This window comes from Marmota flaviventris, chromosome 6, assembly GCF_047511675.1.
Source record: "Marmota flaviventris isolate mMarFla1 chromosome 6, mMarFla1.hap1, whole genome shotgun sequence".
In the NCBI taxonomy this organism is placed as follows: domain Eukaryota; kingdom Metazoa; phylum Chordata; class Mammalia; order Rodentia; family Sciuridae; genus Marmota; species Marmota flaviventris.
In genome coordinates this window covers 125,322,879-125,348,492 of record NC_092503.1, presented here as the reverse complement: position 1 = coordinate 125,348,492, position 25,614 = coordinate 125,322,879, and the positions used below count along the sequence as shown (strand labels likewise).

Sequence of the window (25,614 nt, the reverse complement as noted above, 5' to 3'; positions counted from 1 at the left end):
AGAGTTGTGCAAATTAAAGAGCATTGTTACTATATTTCTGACTACAATAGGTGTGAGTTTCACTTCTTCTCAGGACTCCCATTCAACTTTTCTATTCTTTGTGTTCTCCTAAACTATAATTATGCAAAATATAAGATGTGTTGCTTCTAAGAACTTTGGCCTTCTTTCCTCCAATTTAAGTGTTATTTGAAGGCAACTTTTAGGAATTCGTTTGAAATAAAAAATAATGTATGTGTAAAATTAACTGTGACATGGCCAGCATAAAGCTCGTTTTATATATCAGATTGCTATTAAGAATTTCAACTTTATTTATGGGATACTAATATCTCTAGTGTGTGTAAGAAATTTTCATGAGCTTCCTATTCAGTATATTTACTATTTCCCTTTCTATTAAATATTATAATAGCTTTTTCTGAGTCACAGCCCATATAAATGCCTCTCAATAAAAATTATTGTTTCCCAAATGTGAGTTTGTATTTGTGTTTGTCATCCATATAAATGAGAATATATGTCTACAATTTACTGATGAAATAGCCATCAGGCATCTTCTTTTCCATTACTAAAAATGTTTGTATTCCCCCTGTTGACACAGAAAAGATTTTGAAAAGGTATTTTTATAGTTAGGCAGGCAGCCTTCTGTGTCTGTGAAACAGAACAAAGATAAATAGTGTATGAACAGCTCAAATCCATGAGGGTATAAGCTCAAATACTGTGGATCTAAAAGTCTGATTCATTTTGGGGTAATGTTTTAACATTCTTTTTTAAAAGCACATGTGAATCACAAAAACTGGACTGGTTCTCTCATACTTAAAGAATATCAAAGTACAAGTTCTAGTAATAATGTGAATATAAATTACTAATAATGGGAAGAGGGCACATTTTATGACTTTTGGGATTAATGGTTCTGCTTATGACAAAATAAGCAAGACTCTCACTTCATTCATGCATGCACATGAATGAAGTGAGAGTCTTGCTTATTTTGTTTTTGTTCGTTTGTTTGTTTATTTGTTTTTGTTTTTTTGTACTGGGGATTGAACTCAGAGGCATGCTACCACTGATCCCATACCCAGTCCTTTTTACTTTTTATTTTGATACCACATCTCACTAATTTGCTTAAAGCCTCAAAAAGTTGCTGAAGCTCACCTTGAACTTACAATGTTCTTGCCTCAAACTCCCTTGCTGCTGGGATTACAGACATGTGCTACCATGCCTGGATGCTTGTTTTTAAAGGTTGTACATTTCTCCTCTTCCAGTATGAAGATGGAATTGATGACAGAAACTTTCTTAGTGCCATATTTTGTAGTCCTGAAGCTTTGTCAACAGTCAGTTCTTTTTCTCAAATGCACATTTTAAAAAGCCTATATTATTTAAACAGGTTATATATTATTTGTGAAAAATTTCCAAAGGAGTAATAAACAAAGTCTAAAAGAAAACCATATAATCATTGGTATATATGTTATCTACTTATGAATGTATTGTTTAATACCTTTCTATTGATGTGCATGTTTGTATGTATATAACATTGTCTTGTAATATCACTGTATATAATGATCAGTAAATTCCTTTGTTATAATATCATAAAAAATTTCTACATGTAAAATCTTTTAATGACTATCCACTATTTTAACCTACCCCAGTTTACAATGTTTAGTTTTCATTGTCACGATTTAAAGACTATTTGATGAATCCCTGAATCCATGAACATATTTATTCATGGGTATTATACATTCCTTAGACTTGAAGTCTCATAATAGAATTGTCTTTCACATTCTCCTATCCCCTATGTGTGCTCAATGTATCATTGCAATTCCCTGATTTTAGCATGAGAAATCTTCAGTTCCTTTGTGAAAAGCAAATGTGTATGTACACAACAACACATCCTATCACTTTTCATACCCTTCTTGAGTTGCTATTCTGACAGATTGATTATCATACCAAAGCATGTGTTTAAATTGGCACATATCCACAAACTTAGGTTCTGCCTGTGAAGAACTTAAAAGAACACTTTCAGTCCATTAGTGATCACACACTCCATTTTGAAGTACACATGGACAGGGGTATATTAGTAAGATGTCATGAGGGTGGTGTAAATTTGAGACCAAAAATCTGCAGCATTATAAACAGGTTTCCTTCTTCTGTGGCTCTTTTCATTTTAGTTTATTCTAAGGAGGGATATTAAAAGTAAATGCAACTCAAATTCATATTCCAACTCAAAACAATCATTGTTAACAGTTTTTAGTATGGGTTTGAATAATTTTGGAAGATGTAACTCACTGTGAATGCAGTTCTTTTTCCCCAAGGAGCTCAGGCTGCTTTCTCTCTTCCCCTGTCCCCACTAAACTACCTGTTATAAATGGCCCCTAGGATCCAACATGGCGGCCGGCAAGGAAGCAGCACTTTCAGTATCTCCACATTAACCGGATCAGAAACACCCATTAAAACAGCTACATTCTACCTACTGAGGAACTTCTAGCAAAATTCCGCTGAAAGGAGACCGGCCAGGAAGTAGTAAGTTATATTAGAGGTGACAGTTGGCCCCAGACAAGTGAATCTTGGCCAGCCACGTGGGCCTAGTGGTCCAATCCCGCAGCCACCGCCCAACCGGTTCTACAAGCGGCCCCTGGCGGCTCGCGCAGCGAGAAGGGTCCCCGCCTGGCCCTGCAGACGGCTCCCGCCATCCTGGCTCTCCTGGCGGCCCCGCTTGCTCTGTGATCGGCCACCCGGCCCGCCCGGCTCTTAGCCACGAGGCCACTGCCTACCGGGTTCTACAAGCGGCCCCCGGTGGCCGGCGCGGCGAGAAGGGTCCCCGCCTGGCCTGGCAAACAGCCTGCGCCCTCCTGGCTCTGCTAACGGCCCCGCCCACCCGGCAAACGCCCCCCCCCCCCGCCCTCCCGGCTCTGTTGGCGGCTCCGCCCCCGGCCAGCACAGGCTCGGCTCTGCAGGAGGCCCCCTGCGGCCTGCGCAGCGAGAAGGGTCCCCACCTGGCCCGGCAGACGGCTCCCGCCATCCTGGCTCTCCTGGCTCTGCTAACGCCCCGCGCACGGCTAACGGGCCCCTGCCCTCCTGGCTCTGCAAACGGCCCCACCCACCTGGCAAACGGGCCCCCAGCCCTCCGGGCTCTGCTGGCGCCCCGCCCGCGGCCAGCGCCCCAGGCTCTGCAGGCGTCCCCCAGCGGCCCTGTGCGGCGAGAAGGGTCCTCGCCCGGCAGACGGCCTGTGCCCTCCCAGCTCTGCTAATGGCCCCGCCCCCACTGCGAACGGCCCCGCCCACCCGGCAAAGGGCTACCCCCTGAGACTACGTGAAGGAAATCTAACCAAGCCTTTATGAAATAGCGAACTGGGAACTAAAACCAGAGATAGGGTCAGACCAGAGACAAGCCAGTTCCACCCCTCCCTTCGGACACTCCAGCAAGGAGGCAGGGGCCCGCCATTGCGAGAGGGGAAGTCACCAAAGTTCGGCCAAAGAGATTCCTTCCCAGCGGAATCTACTTTAGCAGGTGTGTGACTCCCACCCGCATCAGATACAAACAACCGGGAAACTTCAAAATCTCTCCGTGGGCGTGACTGTAAGGGCCAAAGGACTCTCGACCCCCAACTCCCAATACTGCCAGTGATGTGGGCGTGACTGCAGGGGTGGAGGGAAGCAGAGAAGACTCCCCACCCCCAACTCCCCCAACCGCCAACTGAGAGGGCGTGACAGTAGGGGCGGAGGGAAACAGAGGACACTCCAGACCCCCAACTCCTCCTACTCCCAGCGGAGTGGTCGTGATTGTAGGGGCTGAGGGAAGCAGATGGGATCCTCGACCCCCAACTCCCATTACCACCAGTGGCGACACCAATGGTCTTAGCCGCCAGACTCCGAAGGTGTGCCCACCAAAGGGGTCCGGAAAAATTAAACTATTGACTCCCAGAACACAGCTCCACAGCACTGGGGCTTAGATGAATGACAGAGAGAGTGCTCAGTCATTAGGGAAATAGAGCACCCAGAGGGGCTGAAAGTGTAACCAAATCCTTGGAGAACCTCCTCCGGTGCACAGGACCTGGCTGGCTGGCAGGAGGAAGGGGAGGAGGGGCTGTAGAAGTGAAACGGCTCTGGACCAACAGGATTGAGAGACTCCCAGGAGCCGCCTTACAGGGATTGCTGTTGACACATTGAGGGCAAATCTCAGCCCGGAGGGCACAGCTTTGCCTACGGGAAGAGAAGAAAATGGATCTCTAAGACCTAATTTTATTTCTTATTTTATTTTATTTTTTATCTCCCTTTTTCCCTCTTTCTCTCCCCTTCCAAGTTTTATTGTTCTTTCCATTCTCCTCTATGCTATCTAACTCCCCCTCCTTCTTTCTTTTCAAGAGCACCTTCCTTCCCCTTCCCCCCAACTTTCATCCCAAGTATTACATCCTCCATTTCGTGTAACTGTCTAAATGCAAACAGGTGAATGTTTTGAGGCCATCTATAGTGCTCCTAAATACCTAGCTACTACCAACACCCTGATCCAATTGACAGTTAGCATCCCCCTTCAGTAGAGCAATCTTCTAAAGTAGCCAAGACATACTAACCCTTATACCTTCATAGCACCCAACATAAAGTCCTAAGAACAAAAAACAAATCACTATATGCATACAAAATCCGGAAGCCCTTTATAAATTGAATGAATCAGCTCTAAAGTACAATAAAACCCAACATCTATAGGCATAATCTCCCACCACAAAGGAGAAACAACAGATATAAACAAAGCCAAAACAAATGTATAGGAGAAAGCAGTTACAAAGCAGTCAAACAGAGCTGGAAAGTAACATGAACAACATGAAAAAACCAGGGAAAAAAGGAGTACAGATAATGCAGGACAACTTAAATCTACAGGAGGACCTAGAAGCATCAGAAACATGGACAGGGAAAGAAATCAAGGCATACCTAACTCAGATGGAACGGAATTTTAGAGAAGACATGAGACAGCAAATCCAAGAATTGAAAGTATATTTTGAAAACCAACTAAACAAACAAATTCAAACTGCAAAGAACGAGCTTTACCAGGAGATAGAGATCTTAAAAAAAAAAAACAAACAGTGATTTTAGAAATGCAAGAAACCATAAACCAGATTAAAAATGCTAACGAGAATATTACAAATAGACTAGATCAAGTAGAAGTCAGAACATCAGATAATGAAGACAAAGTTTATCAACTTGAAAAGAATATAGTCAATACTGAAAAGATGCTTAAATCTCACGAGCAATCTATCCAAGAGATATGGGATCTCATCAAAAAACCAAATTTGAGAGTCATTGGGATAGAAGAAGGCACAGAGATTCAAGCCAAAGGAATGGACAACCTATTGAATGAAATAATCCTAGAAAACTTCCCAGAGATGAAAGATGGAATGGATTGCCAAATCCTGGAAGCCTACAGGACCCCAAACATCCAAAACTGTAATAGGCCAACTCCAAGACATATAATTATGAAGATAGCCAACATACAGAACAAGGAGAGAATATTAAAAGCTACGAGGGAAAGGAGGCAGATTACATTCAGGGGTAAACCAATTAGGTTAACGGCTGATTTTTCATCACAGACTTTGAAAGCGAGAAGATCCTGAAACAATGTATTTCAAACGCTGAAAAATAATGGATTCCAACCAAGAATACTGTATCCAGCAAAATTAAGCTTCAGATTTGACAATGAAATTAAAATCTTTCACGATAAACAAAAGCTAAAAGATTTCACAGCCAGAAAACCAGCACTGCAAAGCATTTTGGGCAAAATTCTACAAGAAGAGGAATGGAAAAACAGTGCCCAATACCAACAGTGGGAGGTATCTCAGTAAAGGGGGAGGAAAAGAACCAAAAAGTAAAAACTAGCCAAACTAAAATAAATAAATAAATAAATAAACATGACTGGAAGTACAAATCATATTTCAATTGTAACCTTAAATGTTAATGGACTAAACTCACCAATCAAGAGACACAGGCTGGTAACCTGGATCAAAAAAACAAATCCAACAATATGCTGCCTTCAGGAGACTCATATGATAGGAAAAGACATACACAGGCTGAAGGTGAAAGGTTGGGAAAAATCATACCACTCACATGGCCCTCGGAAGCAAGCAGGAGTGGCCATACTCATATCGAATAAAATCAACTTCAAACCTAAGTTAATCAAAAGGGATAAAGAAGGACACTATATCCTGTTAAAAGGAACTATTCACCAACAAGACATAACAATTATCAATTTATATGCACCAAATAAAGGTGCAGCAACGTTCATAAAACAAACTCTCCTCAAGTTCAAGAGTCAAATTGACCACAACACAATAATTATGGGTGACTTCAACACACCGCTCTCGCCATTAGACAGATCCTCCAGACAAAAGCTGAATAAAGAAACTATAGAACTCAATGACACAATCAATAACCTAGACTTAACTGACATATATAGAATATATCAACCATCATCAAGTGGATACACGTTCTTCTCAGCAGCACGTGGATCGTACTCAAAGATAGATCATATATTATGCCATAGGGCAACTCTTAGTAAATATAAAGGAGTGGAGATAATACCATGCACCATATCTGATCATAATGGAATGAAACTGGAAATCAATGAAAAAAGAAGGAAGGAAAAATCCTGCATCACATGGAAAATAAACAATATGTTACTGAATGATCAATGGGTTACAGAAGACATAAAGGAGGAAATCAAAAAATTCTTAGAGATAAACGACAATTCAGACACAACATACCGGAATCTATGGGACACAATGAAAGCAGTTTTAAGAGGGAAATTCATTTCCTGGAGTTCATTCCTCAAAAAAAGAAAAAACCAACAAATAAACGAACTCACACTACATCTCAAAACCCTAGAAAAGGAAGAGCAAAACAACAGCAAATATAGCAGAAGACAAGAAATAATTAAAATCAGAGCGGAAATCAACGAAATTGAAACAAAAAAAAACATTGAAAAAATTGATAAAACTAAAAGTTGGTTCTTTGAAAAAATAAATAAGATCAACAGACCCTTAGCCATGCTAACAAAGAGAAGAAGAGAGAAAACTCAAATCACTAACATACGGGATGAAAAAGGCAATATCACAACAGACACTACAGAAATACAGAAGATAATTAGAAAGTATTTTGAAACCCTATATTCTAATAAAATAGAAGACAGTGAAGACATCGATAAATTTCTTAAGTCATATGAGCTGCCCAGATTGAGTCAGGAAGACACACACAATTTAAACAGACCAATAACAAAGGAAGAAATAGAAGAAGCCATCAAAACACTACCAACCAAAAAAAGCCCTGGACCAGATGGGTATACAGCGGAGTTTTACAAAACCTTCAAAGAAGAATTAATACCAATACTTTTCAAGCTATTTCAAGAAATAGAAAAAGAAGGAGCTCTTCCAAATTCATTCTATGAGGCCAACATCACCCTGATCCCGAAACCAGACAAAGACACTTCAAAGAAAGAAAACTACAGACCAATATCTCTAATGAACATAGATGCAAAAATTCTCAATAAAATCCTGGCGAATCGAATACAAAAGCATATCAAAAAAATTGTGCACCATGATCAAGTAGGATTCATCCCTGGGATGCAAGTTTGGTTCAATATACGGAAATCAATAAATATTATTCACCACATCAATAGACTTAAAGATAAGAACCATATGATCGTCTCGATAGATGCAGAAAAAGCATTCGACAAAGTACAGCATCCTTTTATGTTCAAAACACTAGAAAAACTGGGGACAACAGGAACTTACTTCAACATTGTAAAAGCTATATATGCTAAGCCTCAGGCTAGCATCATTCTAAATGGAGAAAAACTGAAGGCATTCCCGCTAAAATCTGGAACAAGACAGGGATGCCCTCTCTCACCACTTCTATTTAATTTAGTCCTTGAAATACTAGCCAGAGCAATTAGACAGACGAAAGAAATTAAAGGCATAAAAATAGGAAAATAAGAACTTAAAATATCACTATTTGCGGACAATATGATCCTATATTTAGAAGACCCAAAAGGGTCTACAAAGAAACTACTAGCACTAATAAATGAATTCAGCAAAGTGGCAGGATATAAAATCAACATGCATAAATCAAAGGCATTCCTGTATATCAGTAACAAAACTTCTGAAATGGAAATGAGGAAAACCACCCCATTCACAATATCCTCAAAAAAAATAAAATACTTGGGAATCAACCTAACAAAAGAGGTGAAAGATTTATACAATGAAAACTACAGAACCCTAAAGAGAGAGATAGAAGAAGATCTTAGAAGATGGAAAAATGTACCCTGTTCATGGATAGGCAGAACCAACATCATCAAAATGGCGATATTACCCAAAGTTCTCTACAGGTTCAACGCAATGCCAATCAAAATCCCAACGGCATTTCTGGTAGAAATAGATAAAGCTATCATGAAATTCATATGGAAAAACAAAAGACCCAGAATAGCAAAAGCAATTCTAAGCAGGAAGTGTGAATCGGGAGGTATAGCGATACCAGATTTCAAACTGTACTACAGAGCAATAGTAACAAAAACAGCATGGTACTGGTACCAAAACAGGCAGGTGGATCAATGGTACAGAATAGAGGACACAGAGACCAATCCACAAAATTACAACTTTCTTATATTTGATAAAGGCGCTAAAAGCATGCAATGGAGAAAGGATAGCATCTTCAACAAATGGTGCTGGGAAAACTGGAAATCCATATGCAACAAAATGAAGCTGAACCCCTTTCTCTCGCCATGCACAAAAGTAAATTCAAAATGGATCAAGGACCTAGATATCAAATCAGAGACTCTGCACCTGATAGAAGAAAAAGTTGGCTCCGATCTACACATTGTGGGGTCGGGCTCCAAATTCCTTAATAGGACGCCCATAGCACAAAAGTTAATAACTAGAATCAACAAATGGGACTTACTCAAACTAAAAAGTTTTTTCTCAGCAAGAGAAACAATAAGAGAGGTAAATAGGGAACCTACATCCTGGGAACAAATCTTTACTCCTCACACTTCAGATAGAGCCCTAATATCCAGAATATACAAAGAACTCAAAAAATTAAACAACAAGATAACAAACAACCCTATCAACAAATGGGCGAAGGACCTGAACAGACACTTCTCAGAGGAGGACATACAATCTATCAATAAGTACATGAAAAAATGCTCACCATCTCTAGCAGTCAGAGAAATGCAAATCAAAACCACCCTAAGATACCATCTCACTCCAGTAAGATTGGCAGCCATTATGAAGTCAAGCAACAATAAGTGCTGGCGAGGATGTGGGGAAAAGGGTACACTTGTACATTGCTGGTGGAACTGCAAACTGGTGCGGCCAATATGGAAAGCAGTATGGAGATTCCTAGGAAAGCTGGGTATGGAACCACCATTTGACCCAGCTACCGCCCTTCTTGGTCTATTCCCTGAGGACCTTAAAAGAGCATACTATAGGGATACTGCCACATCAATGATCATGGCAGCACAATTCACAATAGCTAGACTTTGGAATCAACCCAGATGCCCTTCAATAGATGAATGGATTAAAAAACTGTGGCATTTATACACAATGGAGTATTACACAGCACTAAAAAATGACAAAATCATGGATTTTGCAGGAAAATGGATGGCATTAGAGCAGATTATGCTAAGTGAAGCTAGCCAATCCTTAAAAAACAAATGCCAAATGTCTTCTTTGATATAAAGAGAGCAACTAAGATCAGAACAGGGAAGAAGAGCATGAGGAAAAGATTAACATTAAACAGAGACGAGTGGGGGGAGAGAAAGGGAGAGAGAAGGGAAACTATGGAAATGGAAGGAGACCCTCATTGTTACACAAAATTACATATAAGAGTTTGTGAGGGGAAAGGGAAAAAAAAAAAAAACAAGGGAGAGAATTAAACAACAGCAGATGGGGTAGAGAGGGAAGATGAGAGGGAAGGGGAGGGGGGATAGTAGGGGATAGGAAAGGTAGCAGAATACAACAGTCACTAATATGGTATTATGTAAAAATGTGGATGTGTAACCGATGTGATTCTGCAACTTGTATTTGGGGTAAAAAATGGGAGTTCATAACCCACTTGAATCAAATGTATGGAAGATGATATGTCATGAGCTTTGTAATGTTTTGAACAACCAATTAAAAAAAATAATAAAAAATTAAAAAAAAAACCCATAAAGAAGTTTATAAGTAATATCAATAAGAAATAACCTGGTGTCGAGGTCTACCAGGCACGGTCGTGTGTACTTTGTGTGTTGCTTCATTTGCTACAGCAGTGTTGAGATATATAACCTGTTTTATGAATTGTGAAGATGGGGACCGGATGCTGTTGTTGAGTTATTCACATCTATACGTAGCTACAAGATGGTGGAATGGAGGAATGTCGGTCTTTATAATTATGGTAGACTGCAAAAATGATTCCAACAGTCTCTCCTCCATGGTGACAGCCCTTGAATTTTGACTTTGAAACCTGTCCCATCATGGGGAGGAGTCCACTATTCCACTAGGACTCCAGGCGTGCTTTGGGACTTGCTTTGGTTATCGAAGGCTGTGTGACCATAGGCCAGTTCAAGCTCAGACTGCAAGACATATGACACGCTTCTAACTCAGTGTTTTGGAACGCTGCTTCTGCCATGAAAACAAGCCAAGGCTATCTTACCAGAGTATGAATGTCCACATGGAGGCACGTGCCGACATTCTAGTTATCCTAAACCACATTAAGTGAGACATCAGCCAAGCAGGATCATCCTCTAAAGTTCAACTGATCTCAGAAGTAGGAGCAGGCACAGTAGACCAGACTATTGATTCAGATGAATAAACAGTAAAAGCTTATTATTGGATTTGGGATGACTTGTTACACAGCAATAGCTAACTGATACAGCAGACTTCTTGAAATAGTGTTATTACTTAAGGGGAAATAAAAGTGAAACAGATTCATAACCCACTTGAATCAAAGTGTGAAATATGATATATCAAGAACTATGTAATGTTTTGAACAACCAACAATAAAAAATTTTTAAAAAGTGAAAAAAAAAATAAATAAAATAAATGGCCCCTAAAGGTCACAGTTTTCCCCTTTTACAGATAATACTTCCCTGTGCAATAGGAAAGTATTCTCCAAAGTAGTTTTAGCAATTTATGCCATCAATGACTCTATGAGTTCACATAATTTTACATACTCACCTAACTTAGCATTGCTCTGAGAATACTTAGAGGTATAAAACAAATACCACACTGTAGCTTTGATTTATTTGTTCCCTTTTCATTAAAAATACTTATTCAGTATTTAGTGGCTAATTGATACTGCTTTTTGGAATTTAACCATTCTCACTTGGGTCATTTTCTTCTCATCAATTTATAGGAATTATTTGCATCTTTATTTAGTCTTTAATTGACATATATATTTGTACCTGTTTGTGGGATAGTTTACAATAATTAGACCAAGGCAATTAGCATTTCCATCTCCTCAAATATTATTATTTCTGTGTCCTGGGAACCTTCAAACTCTTCTCATCTACTTACTTTGAAATGTTGGATTAATTGTTGTAGATTAGGATTGCCCTACTGTATCATATAGCATCCAAACTACTTTCTTTCCTCTGACTGTGTGCTGGTGCCCACTATCCGCCCTCTAGCTACTCCTCCTCTGCCTTGTTCTTTCCATCCTCTATGGACCTCTATTGTACTCTGTACCTCCATATAATCTACTTTTTAGCTTTTGCAAATGAATGAGAACGTTTTTCTTTCTGTGCTTGGTTTATTTCACTCCACATAATGTCCTCTGGCTCCACAAACAACAGGATGTCACCCGTTTTATGTCTCAGTGATATATAATATCACACCTTTGTCACTTAAGAAAGTGACAGTTTTGTTAAGCTTTTCATTGTAAATGTTCATGGATTTGCAAGTATTTTTTCTGTATAAATTAAATCATCATACAGTTTTTATTCTCTTTCATTCATTTCTGTCACTCTTCCATTCAATTGCTTGATATTCCACTGACATTATAGTTTCTTTTGATGTGCACATGTTTTTATTGTGTCATTTACTGAAATCTTTTTTTTTCCTTTATGGTAAATACTTTGCTTTCTTGAATCAAGAAATTATTCCTACACACAAAGGCAAAAAGATAATCTCTTATAGGTATGTTTTGAAGTTTTGGGTTTATTATAGAAATCTCTTTTCTACCTGGAATTGATTCTTGAATAAAAAGATATATTTCAGTTATTTTTTTATATAGTTAACTAATGTCCCAATACACTTTACAGAATCACAATGTCTGTGTTTATGAAAATCTACTCAGAATCCTTTATTCTCTTACACTGATCTGTCTAGGCCTCTGTTAATACAAAGCCATCCTAATTATCATGCATTATAAATCTACCTACCTAATGAAACAAATATCTTTATTTTGTTCTTCAAACATTTTATGAGTATCTTACACTCTTCCACTTCTTCATGAGTTTCAGAATCAGTACATCATATTTTTAAATTATCAAGAATTTCACTATGTCTACATATCAAAATGAAAAAATTAACTTACTAAATATATCAACTCCTCAACTATTATCAAGGCAATATCAATATTTATGTGTTCTTTAAATTCTTTAAGTAAAATTTCATTATTTTTGGAAAGGTTTTTCTGTGCATTATTAAATTTACTTCTGAATATTACAACTTTTGATGCACAAAACCATGTCATTTGTTTCCAAATTTTATAAATTTTTGTGACTTTTCTTATACTATTGAACTGTCCAGTAGAAATGTTGTTAGTGGTCATTCTTATTTCTATAATCACAAGAAAAATATTAAATATTTCCTTATTAAGTATGATGAATACCATAGATTCTGTTAGGATTCCCTTTGTCAGATCAAAAGTCCCCTTTTCAATTTTAAGTAATTTAATCATTTTATTATGGATGGATGTTAAATTTTATCAAATTTTTCTGTATGCATTGGTACAAAGTTATTTTTCCCTTTTATATTTATGTGTACACTGTTTTTGTCTAACTTTGTTTTCAAGTTTATACTGGCCTCCTAAAAAAAATTAGAAAGTGTTTCCTATGTTCCTTTTTTTGTAAAAATTTTGGGTGGTAACATTTTAAATAAAACATCAATGGTCATAACACTTATTCTTAAGTGCCTAATTAATTATGAGTCTCTGCTGAACATTCTTCATGAATTATCTAATCAATATGCTCATTTTTTTCAGATAAGAAATCAAAGATGCAGAAAGATGAATTATTCAAAGTTTCTTCATAAAAAGTAAATGATAGAACCAGAATCCAAACTTGAGCAATCTGACTTTAATAGCTACATGATTACATATTACACAACATGTTTTATATTATCTAGCACAAAAAGTAACAAATGATAAATTCCTTGTGTTGGTGAGATCAGAGAAAATAATGCTGGGAGCAATATAATATTTCATGAAAATTTAAAAAAAATGGTCAATATTTGAAAATTATAAAATTTTTCTAAAATAACCTCATCTCAATTTAATTTTAAGGAAAGATCAACTGTTAGAAAATACAATATCTATAAGACTGATCATGCTAGCACAAGTCTTTATTTATAATAAAGAAAAATATTAACAGAGCCATTTATATGTTTACATGAATGGAATAATGGTTGCATTAAAAAAACATGGAAAAATGTTATTTATGACACAAAATAGAAATGACACAAAATAGAAAAGTGCATGGTTCAAAACAGGCACTCAATAAAACTTGTTTAAAAACTGAAAAGAAAACTGCAAGCTGTATTTGTAATCTGAGCAGAATGCTATGCAGCCTTTAAAATATAACAAGTATGTATCCACATAGCTTTAGAGAAAATCTTTGGTCACATGGTCATTTCTAAAAAATATTAACGATGTCCATAAAAGATGGTAAGAGAATTCAGAAATTACCAAAAGTACATTGTGGGCTTACATTTATTTTCAATTACTTTGAAAGTTATTGTAAAGATTTCAATAATAAATTTTAATAGACTGGGACACCTGAGAGGCTTTCAGGTAGTTGCTACATTTGTTTTAGGATGGCCTTGTAGACTTTTTTTTTTTTTTTTTTTACTATTGTTACTAATCATAATGAATGACCAAAATAGTTGTTCAAAACCTGAGATTCAGGAGGTAGGCTTCAATTTCAAACATAAACATTTATTTCTAATATTCCAGGAAGACTGAAATTAAATATTCATTTTTTTTAAAGTTCAAGGTTTCCTGTTTATTTTAGAAATACATGATTTAGCTAGTAAGGTGGTTCTCCATGCATGGTACTCAGATCGGCAGCAACACCTGGGAGCATGGTAGGCACTCAAATTCCTGGGGATCACTTGAGCCTTTCTGAATCAGAATTTCTGAGTGTAGTTCTTAGGTTCCTGTGTCTTAACAAGCTCTCCAGGTGATTCACATGTCTACTAAAGTTTGAGAACCACTGAGGCAGGGACAACAAACATCTACTGCAGCTTACTAAACCATTTCTTTGTGTGGAAATGTTAATTACTCCAAGTCCCAGGGGTAGAGACAATGAAGTATATTTATTAATTAGTTATTATTAAGTTCAAGTTTTCATTTTGAAAGATGTTCCCCGCTCCCCTTCCAAATCACACACACACACACACACACACACACACACACACACACACATTCTCGAGGGAAATGAGATATATTTTAAATATGTGATTACAGATGAGAAGTGTCAGAGAAGTTGGTGATCAATTTTAAGAGCTACTGCATACAAAAGACACCTGTGGTGAGTTTTCCAATCTTGGATAAGAAAAGAGAGTAAGCTTTTATGAAATTTTTGACAGAACCTTATGTTCTTCAAATTGAGTTTGGAAAAAGCAAGAGTATCATTCTTTCAGGAAAGGAATTTTTGTTCCCAGAAAATAAGCAGATTAATAAAATCCATATATTTAATTCACATAAATGTGTTAAAATAATGAGCCACTTAAGGAAAACCAGTAAATTGGGAAAGGTTAATATTTTATCTGTTTACATAAATAAAGCATCTGTAAAACACTTCTTCAAATAATCTCTGGTGTCTGTAGGAATAATAAGCCTGAATGTAATTGTGGCTTTTTATCCAATATTCCTAATGCCTTCAATTAATTTTTATAGATTTTTAGACGTAAGAAAGTGGTATGAACTACAAAAGTCAAGGGTTTGGAACTCGACCTCAATTATGTTACTTAAGCATTCTGGGCATTAATTTTTTCCTGTATAAATGAAGATTAAGATGCTTAACTCCAAGAAGATAAAAATACCTGTGTGAATTAAATGATATATATTTTTATGTACTCTAGTATGGTGTCTGTTTTATTAAAATGAATGCTCAAAATTGTTATTATTTTTTTGCTTCCCCATCTGTTGATAACTACATATGTGCTTTTGGCAGATTAAAATATTAAATGAATCAAAATTAAGTATGGTTAATCATGCTGTTTATAATTTTATCAGTACAGGAGAAAATGAAACAATAAAATAGAACTTGGACTAGAGAAATTCTGTTAGAAGTATAACTTCAGTCTTAATTTTCTCTGCTATTATGTGGTATGAGATGTTAAGAAATCAAAAACTTTGAGGACACTATAGGTAGATTAAATTAAATTTGGAATTCATGTTCACAGAGTAAGAGAAACGAGGCTTTCAACTGTGGCAACTAAAACAAGTTTAAAATATTTTAGTTACTTTAACAGCCATTTTTATTATAGTATAAAAGCAGCAGAATATAGAAATAGGATCCTTAGATGCATTCTTTTTGAAAGAGAAATTTCATGAAACAGAGGCAGCAGAAGTCTGGGTGGTCAGCAGGAGAGATTGGCATTAGATGGTTTAATAAAAGGTAGACTGATAAGGAATGGGGAGAGAGTGCTCACCACAAGTCTTAGGATTCTCCCAGATATATCTAAGATGAATTGCATGCACACACACACACACACACACACACACACACACACAGTGAGATTTCATGTGGTTTAGAATAAGGTCCACAAAAACTAATAGAGCAATTTCCCCAGTTTGCCTTGTACTAAGAAAAGAAAGGAAAAATGTGCAGGAATATAAGAGAATCATAAGTAATGTCTCATCAGTCCTCACATACCAATGTGCATTTTGGTTAAGGGGAGAATGAATGCTTGGATATTTCCATCTAATAAAGATCAAAAGCCCAGGTCATGAACCCAAACTTGGTTTTTCCATTCTCTGAAATGTAGATTGCTTTATTCCACAAATCTCTTTCTGAAGTTGTATATTTGAGTATTTTTCCTTCCATGTTTAAAAACCACCTCAGGGCATTCAGTCTCTTTCTTTACAAGTGTCTTTGCTTGTAATAAGTGATCAATAACTATTTGATAGCTTCAACAAGTTCAATAAAATTAAGATATAAACAGAAGTTGTTAGAATCAGAAAATATCTCATGTAATTAAATTAGACACTTAATCTGTTAGTGGTATTTAAGTATTTACTTTGTAAAAGTATTTTTGTTCTTGATTTCAACATGTCCATTAGATACAATATTAACTGGAAGAGCAATAACACTATCCATTTTGGCTCTTGGCTTCTCACTGTAATGACCATATTGTTTGCTAGAACGAAAACAAGGATCACTGTTCCACAACAAGCCCATGTTTTAATGTCCAAAATTTCCTCTAAAAAGGGCCATTTCATCTACTAAAATAAGCCAGTGTGCTCAAATGTAATTCATGCACTATTCAAAAACTCCTAATAGCTCATTATTGTGTTTCTTTTGGTGAAAAACAAAGCAAAAGTTTTCACCTGTAGAAATGGAATAGCATTTATCCCTGGGGCAAACACAATGACTTTTTCTTAATAGGACCTGTTTTGCACTCTAACTACTAGTTTACTAAGGTAAACTGTAAGCTCTATGTGCTTAAGAAATATGTATTATCACCATTGATTTCCCAACATCTAGGACACAGCTGATAAATAACAGGTCCTTAAATGGTTGAAAGGATGAATGATTATTTTAGTGTCTTTCTATTACATTTCCCATATTTTTTTAATTTTCCAGATGCTACCAGATTTGAATTTTCCAAATGATTTTGACAAACGTAACCACAAGGAATGGATTCCTCCTCTTGGGGTTTTCTGATGATCGCAAACTGCAGATCTTGTATGCTTTGCTCTTCTTGGTGTTGTACCTAGTGGCTTTGACAGGAAACTTCATCATTATCACCATCACAACACTGGAGCAGCACCTCCAATCTCCAATGTATTACTTCTTGAAGCAACTTTCCCTTCTGGACCTCTCCTTCATTTCCGTCACAGTCCCCCAGGCCATTGACAATTCACTGATGGATGATAACTATGTTTCATATGGCCAATGCATACTGCAGGTTTTCTTCTTCACATCTTTGGCCTGGACTGAGATAGCTATTCTTACAGTTATGTCTTATGACCGTTATACAGCCATTTGCTTCCCACTGCACTAAGAGGTCATCATGGATCCCAGAAATTGTAGATGGGCTGTGATAGCTACGTGGGTGAGGGGAGGCATCTCAGGAATCTTATACACAGCTGCCACATTTTCTATCACATTCTGTAGGGTGAAAATAATCCATCAATTTTTCTGTGATGTCCCCCAATTACTGAAGCTCTCCTGTTCCAATGATTACCTAGGAGTGATCGGAGTAGCTGCTTTCATATCTGTGGTGGCATTAGCCAGCTTCATCTCCATTGCCCTCTCCTATGTTCACATATTCTCCACAGTTCTAAGGATACCCTCTGCTGAAGGCCGGTCTAAGGTATTCTCTACCTGCTTGCCCCACCTCTTTGTTGTCTCATTTTTTTTTTCTCTCTACAGGCATCTGTGCATATCTAAAACCAACTTCAGATTCTCCATCTGCATTTGACCTTATGGTATTCATCTTTTACACAGTAATACCTCCAACACTCAACCCTATTATCTATAGTCTGAGGAATGAGGCCATGAAGGGTGCGCTAAGAAACTTACATTGGGACAGAGAATTCACTGGGAAAAATACACTTTTGTCCTGTTGTTAGTGGTTGTTCAATATTACATGCAAGGAACTTTTTGGTAATTGGATCCCTCAATTTGTGAAGTTAATGAAGCAATAGAATTACTTCCTGTAGATAAACGTGTAATATAACCATTGTCATTGAATAAACTTTTCCCTTAATTTATTGAACATTTTATTCATTGAAATATTTTTTGAAAAAAAAATCATAGCATATGTTTCAAAAACTTTTGTATAACTAAAATTACAACAATAAGAATAAAAAGTGATAATATTTACCCACAGTTTCACCTACCAAACAACTATTTTCATTTTAATCTATTTAAGTTTAAATATTCATCTTAAGTTTTATCTTCATATATACCAGTTTTGCATACTGGTTTAAATTTGTAGGTCATTGCTATGTTTAACCACATAGTTTTACTATGCTAATTTTCTTTAATGCATCATATTCAATTAAACTAATCTGAAAATACAAGTCATCATTTACCTTTTACACATATTCTACTTATTTTCAATTTTTCACTCTTATAAGTAAAGCTGAAAGCAGAAGCTCTTCATAATTTCAAAGTATGGGTTGTGAAATCAAAGTGAACAAATTGTTCAGTGCTCTTGAGACCATATTTCTTTCCAAAAATATTTGATAATTTTGTTACCACAATTTTGTTAATTCATGCAACAAATATTCATAGAGAACTATTAGCTGATTGAAGTCATAACAGGTGCCTGCAACACAAAAATACAGATACAGCATTTAAATTGCAGGGACTTTTTAAAATAATAGCAATATTTTACCTTTTGTAATTTTTTTCAAATATTTGATATCTCAAGAAATTAAACATATTCACAATACTTATTTTCCATATTATTCATTTTAGCTTTACATATTTCTTATTTTATGAAAAGCTTTATAAGTATTACAATTCTGTTTTATGATGGCAAAAACATTTTCTCAAGTCCTTTGTATTTCAAATTTTCAAGCCTTTTTTCTATGCAAACCTTATAGCAAGTAAGCTGAATATGAGCTGTTAATGTCGTGGTAACAAAGCTTAAGCAGTTCAGGTAATTAAGACATAATCATAAATGACTCACAATTAGCTCTTTTACCTCCTTGTTCTCAGGCCATTCAAGCAGACAACAATAACATGTGAATTATATTTGTTTCTTTTTAAGTTTCACCCCAGTGAAACATTTTAACATAATTTTCTGAAATTTTCTCTCACTGACCCATTATTTTAATGAATCCACAGAATTATAAAATAAATACATAAATTTCTATTTATATTCTATTCTTTCAACTCTCTTTATTATATATAAATATTTTTGTGAATTAAACAATATTGTATTGATTTTACTGAATATTTGAGTAGAAGAGCTGCTCTTTACAATTTTGTTGTCTTCTATACTTTCACAGATAAATTTTTAACATCTTAACTCATTTTAGTAAATATTGTCTGTCTTGAGGCCAATAGTCATTCAAAATGTACAAATTAACTTGGAAAATATTGTGTTCTGTGAAACCTGTTTGTTGTTTCCAATAAGTACCAAAAAGTTTTGTTGTTTGCTCTAAATCAAAAATTTTGCTAATTATCATTATGAAAATAAAACATTTCATAATTTGTATGATTTCCAAAACCTGACTGACTCACTATCTATTCAAGATAAGCATACAACGCAACTACCAAGGGTCTTTGAACTATATCATAAATTATGAGGATTTCTGCATTGCTACTGCTACCTCCCAAGTGGGAAAATAAAAGCCCACTTCCCCAGGCTCCCTTACACCTAGAATGTAGGCATAGAACCTGGTTGTAGCACTAGATGCTCTGACTTGAAAGTTCACCTTACACAAGAGCAGTCTGAGCAAGCTTGCATTTTGTGGCATCCTTTTCTACTCAAGTCAGTGGCCAATTATTCAGCTTTGGGGAGCAGTCACAGTAGGGCCTGGAATCCAGTCTCAGCATCAGCAGGGGAAAACGTAGAGCTCAGCAGTGTCATCAGTGCCATTGCTGGTGCAATTTCTTGGATCTGGGCTCACAAGCTTGATTATCTTCCCTTCCAAGAGACTTGGGATATACCCAAATTTCTGCAATAAGCTCATTTTTTAATTAAAAAGGGAAAGGAAATAAGGGCTTAAAATTGGAGAATTTCACAATTTGATGGAGATAGGAAATAAGAGGCCAAAAAAAGTAGTATTGAATTGTATAACCTGATAATTTGGGGGTTTAGGTTGACATTTATGACCAAGGAGGAGGTGAGAACAACCGGAGTCCCAATAAAATGTCTTAAATTCACTTTTTTACACATTACATTTCAACTAGCTCAGTCTTACCTTTCTTATTATTACAGTTAAAGAAAGGAAGAAGCAATTTTTCTCCTCATTTTCTTCTCTGTTTTCAGTTTCTTAGGTAAGAAGATACATTTTACTACCAGGTTTACTTGTGTTCTGCCACAGAGCTCCATTGTTGTTCGGCAACATCACATGAACAGTTTTGTTATATTATTATGTTAAAAGACCCTTCTCCTAATTGGTTAAGAAGAAAAAATAACATAATTGGTTTTGAGAGAACTGATAACTCCACATTCCTTCATCCATTTGTCAATTTATTCATTTAACAAATATTTGCTTTGTTAGGCAGCCGTAGCTATAGCATTAAATATTTTATTCTTATAAGAAAAGAAAGGTTACCTCTATTGGACACAATCAATTTAACTTAGAAAACAGAGTCAATTTAACTGCATTTCATATATGGATGCCTCTTGTTTCCTTCTTTTGCCTAATTGCTCTGGTTAGGATTTCCAGAACTATATTGAATAGAGGTTAATGAATGATTTTTTTTTTATACTGGGAATTGAACCCAGGGGTGGTTTACCACTCAGATGCATCCCCAGATCTCTTTACTTTTTTTTTTTTATTTTGAGGCCTCTCTAAGTCACTGAGGCTGGCCTGGAACTTTTGATCCTCCAGCCTCAGTCTCCCAAGTCTCTGGGATTACCAGCGTTCACCACCACGTGGGGCTTGAATGATCTTTAATGTGCTGTTAACTTTAGTTTACTATTATTATGTTGAAGATTTTTGTGTCTATGTTCATCTGAGAAATGGGCCTACACAGTTGTTTTTGTCTTCTTCTTTCCCCCTGTTCCCCCTCCTCTCCCCTCCCCTCCTCCTCTCCCCTCCCCTCCTCCTCTCCCCATACCTCCTCCTCCTCCTCTTCCTTCTTCTCTTCCTCCTCCTGCATCTGGCTTTGTGTCAGGGTAATCCTGGCCTTCTAAAATGAGTTTGAAGGTGCTCCTTTCTGTTAAGTTTTTTAGATAAGTTAGAGAAGAATTTATATGAGTTCTTCTTAAAATGTTTTATAGAACAAATCAGGAGTGAAGCCATCAGGTCCTGGGCCTTTCTTTGGTGGGAGGCTTTTTATCACTGATTCTATCCCCTAACTGCTTTATTGCTCTGTTTACCTTGCCTGTTTCTTCATAATTTAATGTTAATAAGATGAATGGGTCAAGGAATTTATTCATTTTTTCTAGATTATCAATTTAGGGATATATAATTGTTCATAATAAAACTGTGGACCAAGCCACATCACCAGTCAAGAATTAGAGCCTACTAGAAACTGTTGAAAATATAGTATCTGATATGAAGGATGCAAGTGACTCAGCTTTCTGTTCCCTAAGCCAAATAGTGTTTATCTTTAATGTGAAATTTAACTGTAAATACTGCTTGAATGTTAAGAGATTATAGAAACATATAATTAATAAAATGGACTTGAGTCTAAGATATTTTTTCCTCAAAAAACTAAAAACAAAAGAATTAGAGTGTAGCCCTTCCCTGAATCCTCTGAATATCTATTTCTAAACCCAGTCCTCCTAATCTCTTAAAACATCATCACTAATCTGACCTTTTTGTTTTTCTATCCCTTTCTCTTCTTGAATGTATTAAGCTACTAATGTATATCCCTTAAATATATAATTATCATTTGATTTTGAAATTTATATAAATGAAAACATACTGTGTGCTTTCTATTCTATTATGTATCTTTATCTCAATATTGTTTGTACATTTTATTTAGCTTCCTTGCATTCGCTATCATTTATTTATTTTCATCATTGTATAGTATTCCACTGAACAAATACAAGAAATAGCTTTATCCAATAGGTGGTTGAGTGACATTTATGTTCTTTCAGATTCATAGCAATTGTGCAAAATGCTATTGTGAAAGCTCCTGAATACACATGTAAGAAAGAAATCACAAAGTTATGAATGTGCAATGGCCAGATTACAATAATGAGAAACATTGGCACTTCAGAGATTTGTCTTGACTACAGAGTTTACTGGCTCAAGGCCAATTCCTTCTTGGAGCTACCTTCATCCACTGACTGCTCACAGAACTAAAACAGCCTGCTGTCTCAGCCCAAATTTGGACAGTTCTAGCTTCAAAAATCCATTTAGCAGTCATCAGTAATGCATCTCAATACAATTTTTTTTTCTGCCCAGTCCTATTCTTTCCTTCCCTTGCCTATACAAATTTTACCCAGAAGGTACTCCTTAATAAGTATTCTGCATCCTAATCCTCATCTCAAAATCTGCCTCCTGGGGATTCTATATCAGACAGTCGGATTCAGGAGTGGTCCCAACAGTTTGAGTGCTCTATCTCAGCTTCAGGAGGAAATGTATTCTTGAGTACTCTATTCCCTGTGTTTTGTGATTGTTTCTTATTTTGGTTATTCCTATATTCCTTAGAGTTCTTCACTTACTTATATCCAATCTGTCAGTATTCCAGTTTTTCATGATTGTTTTATAATTCTTTATGTTAAAATTTCCCTGTTAAAATAAAATTACTGTGTGATCTCCCCTCCACCTCCTCATGTGACAGATGGTTATAGGAACAAATAATAACCAAAGAAAAAATGAAATTGTGTCTCCATTACTAATGAAAATACATTTTGTTTAATAAAATTGGAAGTTACAAAGGTTTACTGAAAGCTAATAGGAAAGCCAATGTGCTACCTAAGTAACACACAAGTAAGCTCTCTCTTTTGGAATGGGAATATGGACTGGTTCTGTTTGCTGTGGGACAACGGGGTCCATGAATCCATTCCAAGAGCATTTTATGAAGAAATTTGGAAATGCTGTTGACAAATCAGTCCTCAGCATCCAGCCTGCAATTGGGGATTACCTCAGCTCCAGAAAGCTGTCTCACTTATGGCCACACCCATCTCATGGGTGCCTTCACCCAGTGCCAACCAATGCCACTATAAAGGCCTAACCCCAGGCAGTATAACTGAAGACAACTCCAAATTACCCGTATTCCCATACCAAACTCCCTAGGGGCTCAGCTGAGACTGATACTGAGCAGGCTGTGGCTCATTCCCTCCCAGTCCTGCTTCCTGATCCTCACTTCTACAGTACATCAGTAAACATCCTTCAATCTAAATTTCAGGTTATAGTCTTCTTCTCAGGGAATGCATCTTGCACTACATTTATTCTGCAAATTCTCAATTATTTCTTTGAATACTTCTACTGTTTTGCCTTCTTTCTAGATTTTTCTATTATTATATACTATCATTGTTTCGTCTATACAACATATCTTTTAGTGTTGGTCTTCACACTTTCCCCTTCTTCATTTGTTTCCAAACATTTTCTGAGAGTGGACATGTATTCCAGATCAGTAAATTTTTATCTTCATTGCCTTCGTCTATTGTTATTTGTTATAAATGTTTGCTTTATTTCACATTATCAATGTTCTCACCCACTGGGTATATATATCAAGCTTATTTTAAGTTAGTTTCATTTTTTAGTTCATTGATTCTGCCTCATCTTTTTAATCAAGTCAACTTATTTTTCTTTTTATTAATGGCTTCATTTCTCAAATATATCATTGCCTTCAGTAAAATTCATATTACTCTGAAAAGATTAGTTATTTTGACTACTCAGATATTTAAAAGAGGAACCAAAGGTTACCCCTTTTTTTCTGCCTCTTGCTGATTTTAGGGAGTGGTGGAGATTACACAATGCAGAGAAGAGAACTGCTGCTCCTAAAACTTGAACCTAATCACATTCCATTTAATTACTCTTACCAGGTGATGCTGACCCTGGAAACCCTGGATTCAAGAAATATTGGCTATAAGGAAAATGCAGTTTATCAGGCTCCCTCACCCATATGTCCAAGGAGCAATGTGTTATGGAAGTCAGAAGCAACAGTCCCTGTGTAGTCTTATGTAATGCATGAAGTCATATTTGGCATGCTGCAGACTTCGTTGTAATCTTGTACATAAGGTAAACAGGACTTTCTGCTCTCCTATCCATCAATAAATATATGTCAGATATCTCTTCAGCCCCATGTATCTTCTTGAATTTGTCTAAATCATCAATTAACCTGCCTGGGATAAAGTAGTTATACCATACTGGCTCAGTACCTCCAATGGTCCATTGCTCTTTTTCTTTCAGAGTTTCCTTCCTTACTTTCTATTACCTAAATCATAGCATTTGTGAAAGTAAAAACAAAATTCCAAGGCAGGTATCTGCACCAGGCAACTGCTGATACCAACTACCAACAACACACAGATGTAGGTGTTCCCCTGAGATCATTCCACTAATCTTACCAGAGCTTGACCTCGCTTTTTCTGTCTTGCAGTTGGAAAACAGTCAATAATCAGGCAATTTTTTTTAATATTTTTAAAGCATAATTAAAAGTTTAGCCCCAATCAAGAGAGAGCTCAGATATAATACTTGGACTATTTTCCATAACAATGTCACTCACTGCTGTTCCCCATCACCTATTCTCACAGAACTAGGAAAAAAAAAAAAAAAAAAAAAACAGTCCCTATTAAAAACCAACCACTTTCTATCTTCCCAGGGATCTGTTCTTTGATTTAAGTTTCTTAGATCCACTGAGTTATTTTTTGTTTGCCATTTCTATAAGCAAGTTAAACACATGAGGACAGAAAATTCTTCTCAACTCTTTGCCATGAAAAAGGCCAAAACTCATTGCTACTTTTTCTGTACTCAAGATTTCCTAATTTGTGAGTTCATTTACAGGAAAAAAAAAATCATACATTTAGAAAAGATAAAATGAACAATGTAAATTTTTAATTTAAGTGCATTTTACTATTAATATTTAAATGACAAATAAAAATTAGTCCAAATAGATGAATATATTCAGTATTAAATAAGACATGAAAATTAATTAGAAGGAATAAAATTTAAATTAAACATTGGTTATCTCTATGTTTCAATTTGTTTAACCTTCCTTCTCCCAAAATAATAAACTATAAAAAATAACAATAATAATAATGAACCACTCTAGATTTTTCTTCAAATTTTCGAATTCTTTTTTTAACTGTCTCAAAGGCTTTTATTATTTTTATTTTTATTTTTTACAATCCTTCCCCCACAGTAAAGTAATGTTATTAAATAATCTAATCCATTCCCAAAATGGCTCTCTGCATCTGCTCTGGTGTCTTCTGCCATATCATTGCATATTTATGCATGACTGAGATAAGAATTTCCTTAACATTGTTATTTTGATAACCTGAAGCTGTTCAGTTACCTTTGAGCTCTCATCCTCTCCTATTTATACAATGAAGCTCAAGGCAAATAGGATGAAGC

At 36.2% G+C, this 25,614-nt stretch overlaps 1 pseudogene; it reads left to right on the top strand.

Annotated features, from left to right (window-relative positions):
- Window positions 1–17,063: 17,063 nt before the first annotated feature.
- On the top strand, window positions 17,064–18,030 carry LOC114080686 (olfactory receptor 14J1-like; annotated as a pseudogene).
- Window positions 18,031–25,614: the final 7,584 nt, after the last annotated feature.